The sequence below is a fragment of the Eptesicus fuscus genome, chromosome 18 (genome assembly GCF_027574615.1).
Source record: "Eptesicus fuscus isolate TK198812 chromosome 18, DD_ASM_mEF_20220401, whole genome shotgun sequence".
NCBI lineage: Eukaryota > Metazoa > Chordata > Mammalia > Chiroptera > Vespertilionidae > Eptesicus > Eptesicus fuscus.
The window spans coordinates 58,722,501-58,731,489 of NC_072490.1; the positions used below are offsets into that span (position 1 = coordinate 58,722,501).

The following is an 8,989-nucleotide window of genomic DNA, read 5'->3' on the forward strand; positions in this document are numbered from 1 at the left end:
GTTGTAGGACTTCCATTCAGCCAGCTTTCAGGTGGATCTAAATGATGGTTGTTCTGTGTTTTAGTTGTAATTTTGATGTGGTTGTGGGAGGTGACAAGTACAGGTGTTTACCTACACAACCATCTTGGTTCTTTTATCTTATGATTTTTAGCCTTCATTTTGGTATTATGATGTATCACATTCACTGATTTATGGGTATTGAACCATCCTTGCATCTCTGCGATAAATCCCTCTTGGTCATCCTGTATAATCCTCTTAATGTATAGTTGAATCTAGTTTGTTAATATTTTGTTGATAATTTTTGCATCTGTGCTCATCAAAGATATTGGCCTGTAATTTTCCTTTTGTAATGTCTTTGTCTGGGTTTGTGACATTATTTTAGAAGCATTTCTTTCTCTTTGAGGTTTTGAAATAGTTTAATAAGGATCAGTATTAATTCTTCTTTAAATGTTTGGTAGAATTCATCTGTGTAGTCATTGTTTTTTTTATTTGTTCTAAATATTTTTATTATTGTTTCAATTTTATTGTGAGTAATCAGTCTGTTTAGATTTTCTATTTTTTCCTGGGTCAGTCTTGGAAGGTCATATGCTTCTAGAAATTTATCAATGTCTTCTGGATTGTTGAGTTTGTTGGCATATAATCAATCGTTCATAGTGTTTTTAAATAAATAGTGTTATTTTTGTAGTGTTGGTTGTAACTTCTCTTTCATTTCTTATTCTATTTATTTGAGCTCTTTTTTCTTGATGAGTTTGGCTAAAAGTTTACCAGAAATTTTCAGCAAACATTTCATTCTCTCAAGTCATAGACCCAGTGTGCGTGGCACCATGAGCACATCTCAGTTTGGACTCAGTGGCACCTGCCGTGGCACCACCCGAGGGGGAAGAGTTGCTCGCAGGAGTGCCCAGGCGGAGGGCGCACGGGGAGGGAAGCGGAGGCGAACGCGGGGACAAGGAGCCTGGCTGAGCAGAGGTTCCGCGGGTGGGCGGCTCCGGGGCAGGACCCAGGAACCGCTGCGGGGTTGGCTGCTCGGGAGTTCGGTGGGGAGCTGGGCGTGTGCCTGGGATGGAGGTAACACCGACCCTGAGGAGGAAGTGAAGACCGCAGGGTGTGAGCGGCTGGAGGAACAGCTCCGGGCTGGGACCGGCTGCAGCCCGTGGACAGGCCCTGCTCAGTCCGGGCGCCTGAGGCTGCAGTCATTGAGAGGGGCTCGCCCACCCAGGGGAGGGGCTGACAGGCCAGGCCAGCGAGGGCGGTGGGCCTCTATCCCGCCGGCTTCCTAGGCAGAATCCCTTCTAACATGTGGACAACATTCCGGCAAACACCCCAGCTGGCTGAGCCATGGACTCCCCATCTCTCCCAGCAGGCCCTGGGCCACCATCGCCATGGCTGGTGAGTGTCAGCGGTGAGCACACCGCAGCTCAGGCCATGGGCACCCACCCTCCACCCCAGGCGCGTCCACTGTGTCCTGTGTCTGTCTGGGCTGCCTGAGAGCAGAGCCTACAGGACTGGGGACAGGCCGTTGGTTTGGGAGGTGACCCTGAATGCAAGTAGGGCCTGGGGAAGTGGTGTGGGGACAAGTTAGTGCCCGGGCACCTTGGACAGCCTGAAGCTGTGCCTCTGGAAGGGGGAGAGGGGTGTCTAACCGCCGCCGTCCCACGGGACAGGGTGGGCCTGGACGGAGGCACGTGGGAGTTTAGGCGGGAGCAGGCATGTGCAGAGGTGGGCAAAGGGGACAGGGAGGGATCAAGAGCTGCAACAGAAGCACCGAGCCCGTGCTGGCACATAGTAGGAGCTCAAGGAATATGTGTGCTGTGCCCTTTGCAGAAACAATGACCTCCCACCGTGACCTCTGCTGCTCACTCCTATTTCCTTGAGGCCTGTGCAGTGGAGAGCCTGGGTCTGAGGACCAGCTCTGTCTCTCTTACGAGCTGCGGAGACTTTGGGCAAGTACCTTGATTCCTCTAAGCCTTTGTTTACTCATCTGTGAAAGGGGACATATATTACCGACTTCCCAGGGCAATCTGATGAGAATTAAATACCACGCTGTGCGAACAAAGGGTCAGCAAAATGTCTCCATACAGGCCCGGGTACACAGGCTGTGCCACCTGGTCTCTGCAGTGAACTACTCGGCTCTGCTTTGACAGGAAGGCGCGGGGCGATATGTGAACCTGTGGGTGTGGCTGGGTCCCGGTAAGACCTCATTTCCGCCCCCAGGAAGGGGCAGATTTTTCCTGGCAGCCATAATTGGCTGACTCTGGTATAAAGCACATAGCACAGTGCCTGGCACACAGTAGGTGCTCAGTGAGCAAGCTGCAATTATTATTGCCACAACTTAGAAGGAACTCAAGCCAAGAGCATTCCACAGCTTAGATAAGTTTCAACCTCGACCCCTACCTTCTCACTTGTCCGTCACCCAGAGCACGGGTCTGTGTGTTCTAGGCCGTGCTGCTCCAGTGTGGTCCGTGCAGAGTGGCAGCCACTCTGGTGCTCTTTAGAAATGCAGGGTCCAGGTGTCACCTCAGACCAATGGAGTCAGAATCTGCCTCTGAACAGGGTCCCGGTGCTGTCCCTGCACATCACAACGAGAGACACTCCTCGCTGCTCGCCGGCCTGCCCTTCCCAACCACACAGGCCTCTCCGGTCCCAGCCCGGAGCCAGTTCCTCCAGCCGCTCACACCCTGCAGTCTTCACTTCCTACTCAGGGTCGGTGTTACCTCCATCCCAGGCACACGCCCAGCTCTCGACCAAACTCCTAAGCAGCCAACCCCACAGCGGTTCCTGGGTCCTGCCCCGGAGCCTCCCGCAGAACCTCTGCTCAGCCAGGCTCCTTGTCTCCGCGTTCGCCTCCCGCTTCCCTCGCCGTGCGCCCTCCACCTGGGCACTCCCACGAGCAACTCTTCCCCCTCGGGTGGTGCCACGGCAGTGCCACTGGCCAGCAGTGAGGACTGAGTCCAAACTGAGATGTGCTCATAGTGCCACGCACACTGGGTCTATGACTTGAGAGAAAAGAGAATGTAAAGTAGCTTGTGAATAATTTTTTAGTGCCAACTACATGTTGAAATGACATATTCAATAATAAAAGTATTTTTTTAAATATTGTTAACGAAAATGTTTCATTTTCATTGTTTAATGTGGCTACCAAAATTTTAATGATACATGTGGCTCGCATTACAGTTCTATTGGATGGCACTGGTCTGGTGGGATAGTGTGAAGATAGGAGTGTAGATTCCAGGGTCCAACTGCCTGATTCTCTTAAAGAGAAATGAGTCTGGCCCGCATTGGAACAGCAGGAAAGCCGGGATGGAGACTGTTGCCATGGGGAGAGAGCATGGCTCCACAGGGAACCATCGAGAACAGGTGGGATTTACAGCCAAGAAGCAGGGCGAGTGTTGGGGGATGGAAAAGACGAAGGGGAAGATGTCTAGGGCAGGGGGTCCTCGCTAAAATAAGGCCAAGCCCTTACACATCAAAGGCGGGACTTGCTGAGATCTTAAGGGAGTCAGGTATAGGATGGGGTTCTCTCTAAATGAGCTAAGATTGGGCGGGACAGACCTAAGGAGTTTGGTCAAGAAGAGAGTCTTTGTCCATTCAAATCCCAGCTCTGCCCTGTCCTGGGAGTCTGCTTAACAGCTGACAGCTTCCCTGGGCCAGGAAACGGGCCATACGCATGCCCGCAGGGCACTGGGTTAAGTGAAGTGTGCTGAGCCCTTGGCACTTGGCCGGCAGACAATCAGCACTCAGTAAGTGTGAGCTCTTGTCATCAGTTCTCCTCCACCACCTGCCACGAGAGACTGCAGGTATTTGGGAGGCCGAGTCCGAGGCCTCCTGGAGCCTTGGATCCGAGCCCTGGAACGATGACACAGATTCCTGGGTTCGTCGCGAGTCGCAGGTTGACAGTTATGTCTTTATTCCCTGAAATTCTCTTTTTAACAACATGTACATCTCTCCAGGAAACACAACTCCCACCATGTCAGGAGTTCCCCTGAGCAAGGCTGCCGGTGCCATCTCTGCCCACACTACATGACCCACTCGCCCTCCGTGACCCCAGACACTCTGTCCAAATGGGTGCCTCATCAAAATGGCAAATGGCTGTGGGTCACAGACCTTTGGATTTTTCAGAGTTAATTTGTGAATGCCAAGGTCAGAGTGAACTTAAAATAGTTTCTCTCTCTCCCTGTCTCTCCCTCTGTCCTTTCCTTCCTAGCTCCCACCTTCCTGCGTTGCAATCCTTGGTACCACAGACTGAGCAGATTGTACGAGAACATCTGTCATGGGCAGGCAGGGCAGGCCAGCGCCATTGGCCAAAGCTGGGCCGTGAGACATCCGTCACTGTTGGGATGGGCAGCTTAGTCTCCAGGGAGCAGGTGTAGAGTTCCCCGGAGAGAAGAGAGTTGTTCTCTGCCCAGCAGTCCAGCTCATCCTAGTAGATAGGCCTTAAGCCCACAGCAAGTCCAAGTCAGGTGAGTGAACCCAGGCTCCTGGGGGAGGCAGCTCCGTGGAACTGTTGGGACAAGGTCTTTCTGAGCCAGCCTGTGCCCAGCAGAGATCTCTGAAGAATGCTCCTTCTGCCCTCAGCTTCCTCCAAGCGGCCCTGCTCAGGCAGCGGGGGCTTCACACAGAGGCTCTCTGATCGGAACACATGAACTCACCCGGACATCTGATCAAAACGCAGGCTCCAGGGTCTTACTCCGACTTCGCAGGAAGAGGCACTCCCAGAGAATCTGCCTTTTAATAAAACTAACTCGGATGAGGCACAGTTCCAGCAGACCTCCCTCCTGGTCCCTGCGAAGCTGCACACACCCAGAGGCAGGGGGCTCACTGCCCGCCCTGGCAGGGGCGCTCCCCTCTCTGTCCCGGGAGGCAGGTCCCAGGCCGCAGGGATTGCTGCCCTCCCTGCTCCGCTGGGCCTGTGCAGTGGGCCCGCCAGCCAGGGAGGAGGGGGCCTGCGCCGCTGTTCCTGTGTGGCTGCCTCACCCGTGGTCACTGAGCGCGGTGGCTGGCGTGGATCTGGCCCGGCCCCGGCCCCTGCCCTTCCCAGACCCCTCTCTGCTGGGCAGGCCCGCCCAGGTGCCCAGCACTCTCAATGCGGCTCCCAGAGGAGGGGGCCCGCTGTGGCGCCCCGCGCAGTGGCTCCATGCTGGCCGGGCCTGGGGTGGTGGAAGCCGCAGGCAGTGGCGGCCCGCGGCCCGGCCCTCGGACTCCCGGAGCCACTGCTCACTCATGCATCTCCCGGTCCTTTGCGGGCGAGGCATGTGGATCTGGCCCCCTGCGGAGCCTGCGCCGGGAGCTGCTCCCACGGGCTCCACGCGTGGGGTGGGCAGCGGGGCTTCGCTCAGCTGGGCCGCCAGCATGGCAGCCGGGGCCGCGCTAGACGTGCCGGCCTGCTCAGTGGCGGGCTACTGGGGGGCCCTCGCCTGTGCCTAGCAAGCTCTGGGTGCTTCCCATGGCAGCTAAGCTGGGAAACAGGCCTTCGGGGTGCACAGGAGGCCCCCACGGCTCTCTCCAGTGCAGATTCCTGCGCCCACCCACAGAAGCCGACCCCAGGCCTGCAGGAGGACACAGTCCCAGGGGAGACACGCCGCCCCCTCAGGAACCTGGAGACGCTGGTCACCAGGGGCCCTCTCCATCCGCCCCACTTCCCCCAGGCCCGCGAGGGCCGTCCTCGCCCAGCCTCGCACCTGCCGGCAAAAGCTTCCTGGACCTTCAGCTCTGACCACCCCCTGCCTTTCCGAGAAGTGGGGCCACCCACCCACCCACCCACACACCGCGGAGCTGCAGAGCACAGCGCTCCGGGGCCCTGGGTGCGGCCTCTGCCCCAGGCTCGGAGCCTGCAGCCGCCCCCACTCCCAGGAAGGCTGGTGTGCGCGCTGACCTGTGAGAACGCTCCGCCCACGCCCACCACCAACAGTCCCGGACGGGACAGACAGGACAGACAGGACGGACAGTCCCAGGCAGGATGGACAGGATGGACAGGACAGACAGGACGGACAGTCCCGGAGAGAACGGACAGTCCCGGGCAGGACTGACAGAACGGACAGTCCCGGGCAGGACTGACAGAACGGACAGTCCCGGAAAGAACGGACAGGACGGACAGTCCCGGAAAGAACGGACAGGACGGACAGTCCCGGGCAGGACGGACAGGACGGACAGTCCCAGAAAGAACAGACAGGAAGAACAGTCCCGGGCAGAACGGACAGGACGGACAGTCCCGGGCAGAACGGACAGAACAGACAGTCCCGGGCAGAACGGACAGAACGGACAGTCCCGGGCAGGACGGACAGAACGGACAGTCCCGGGCAGGACGGACAGAACGGACAGTCCCGGACAGGATGGACAGAACGGACAGTCCCGGGAAGGATGGACAGTCCCGGAAAGAACGGACAGGACGGACAGTCCCGGACAGGACGGACAGTCCTGGACAGGACGGACAGAACGGACAGTCCCGGGCAGGACGGACAGAACGGACAGTCCCGGGCAGGACGGACAGAACGGACAGTCCCGGACAGGATGGACAGAACGGACAGTCCCGGGAAGGATGGACAGTCCCGGAAAGAACGGACAGGACGGACAGTCCCGGACAGGACGGACAGTCCTGGACAGGACGGACAGAACGGACAGTCCCGGAAAGAACGGACAGGACGGACAGTCCCGGGCTGGACGGACAGTCCCGGGCAAGACGGACAGGACGGACAGTCCCGGAAAGAACGGACAGGACGGACAGTCCCGGGCAGAACGGACAGTCCCGGGCAGGACGGACAGTCCCGGGCAGGACTGACAGAATGGACAGTCCCGGAAAGAACGGACAGAACGGACAGTCCCGGGCAAGACGGACAGTCCCGGGCAGGACTGACAGAACGGACAGTCCCGGAAAGAACGGACAGGACGGACAGTCCCGGACAGGACGGACAGGACGGACAGTCCCGGACAGGACGGACAGTCCCGGGCAGAACGGACAGTCCCGGGCAGGACGGACAGAACGGACAGTCCCGGAAAGAACGGACAGGACGGACAGTCCCGGGCAGGACGGACAGTCCCGGAAAGAACGGACAGGACAGACAGTCCCGGGCAGGACAGACAGTCCCGGACAGGACGGACAGTCCCGGGCAGAACGGACAGTCCCGGGCAGAACGGACAGAACGGACAGTCCCGGGCAGGACGGACAGAACGGACAGTCCCGGACAGGACGGACAGTCCCGGGCAGGACGGACAGTCCCGGAAAGAACGGACAGGACGGACAGTCCTGGACAGGACGGACAGAACGGACAGTCCCGGGCAGGACTGACAGTCCCGGGCAGGACGGACAGAACGGACAGTCCCGGAAAGAACGGACAGGACGGACAGTCCCGGAAAGAACGGACAGGACGGACAGTCCCGGGCAGAACGGACAGGACGGACAGTCCCGGGCAGAACGGACAGGACGGACAGTCCCAGAAAGAACAGACAGGACGGACAGTCCCGGAAAGAACGGACAGGACGGACAGTCCCAGAAAGAACGGACAGGACGGACAGTCCCGGGCAGGACAGACAGTCCCGGAAAGAACGGACAGGACGGACAGTCCCGGGCAGGACAGACAGTCCCGGAAAGAACGGACAGGACGGACAGTCCCGGAAAGAACGGAGAGGACGGACAGTCCCGGGCAGGAGGGATAGTCCCGGACAGGACGGACAGTCCCGGGCAGGACGGACAGAACGGACAGTCCCGGAAAGAACGGACAGGGCGGACAGTCCCGGGAGGAGGGATAGTCCCGGACAGGACGGACAGTCCCGGGCAGGACGGACAGAACGGACAGTCCCGGAAAGAACGGACAGGACGGACAGTCCCGGGCAGGACGGACAGTCCCGGGCAGAACGGACAGTCCCGGGCAGAACGGACAGAACGGACAGTCCCGGGCAGTACGGACAGAACGGACAGTCCCGGGCAGGACGGACAGAACGGACAGTCCCGGAAAGAACGGACAGAACGGACAGTCCCGGGCAAGACGGACAGTCCCGGGCAGGACTGACAGAACGGACAGTCCCGGAAAGAACGGCCAGGACGGACAGTCCCGGACAGGACGGACAGTCCCGGACAGGACGGACAGTCCCGGGCAGAACGGACAGTCCCGGGCAGGACGGACAGAACGGACAGTCCCGGAAAGAACGGACAGGACGGACAGTCCCGGGCAGGACGGACAGTCCCGGAAAGAACGGACAGTCCCGGAAAGAACGGACAGGACAGACAGTCCCGGACAGGACGGACAGTCCCGGGCAGAACGGACAGAACGGACAGTCCCGGGCAGGATGGACAGGATGGACAGTCTCGGACAGAACAGACAGTCCCGGAAAGGACAGACAGTCCCGGGCAGGACAGACAGTCCCGGACAGGACGGACAGTCCCGGGCAGAACGGACAGTCCCGGGCAGAACGGACAGAACGGACAGTCCCGGGCAGGACGGACAGAACGGACAGTCCCGGACAGGATGGACAGAACGGACAGTCCCGGGCAGGACGGACAGTCCCGGAAAGAACGGACAGGACGGACAGTCCCGGACAGGACGGACAGTCCTGGACAGGACGGACAGAACGGACAGTCCCGGGCAGGACTGACAGTCCCGGGCAGGACGGACAGAACGGACAGTCCCGGAAAGAACGGACAGGACGGACAGTCCCGGAAAGAACGGACAGGACGGACAGTCCCGGGCAGGACGGACAGTCCCGGAAAGAACGGACAGGACGGACAGTCCCGGACAGGACGGACAGTCCTGGACAGGACGGACAGAACGGACAGTCCCGGGCAGGACTGACAGTCCCGGGCAGGACGGACAGAACGGACAGTCCCGGAAAGAACGGACAGGACGGACAGTCCCGGAAAGAACGGACAGGACAGACAGTCCCGGACAGGACGGACAGTCCCGGGCAGAACCGACAGTCCCGGGCAGAACGGACAGAACGGACAGTCCCGGGAGGACGGACAGAACGGACAGTCCCGGACAGGATGGACAGAACGGAC

At 59.1% G+C, this 8,989-nt stretch overlaps 1 long non-coding RNA gene across 1 annotated transcript in view; it reads left to right on the top strand.

Moving 5' to 3' along the window:
- The window catches only part of LOC129147122 (uncharacterized), a 35,526-nt gene extending 31,241 nt beyond the window's left edge, over positions 1-4,285 (top strand). Inside the window, exon 5 of the long non-coding RNA XR_008554452.1 lies at positions 4,205-4,285. This is a non-coding gene — a long non-coding RNA (uncharacterized LOC129147122). The remainder of the gene's footprint in view (positions 1-4,204) is intronic.
- Positions 4,286-8,989: the final 4,704 nt, after the last annotated feature.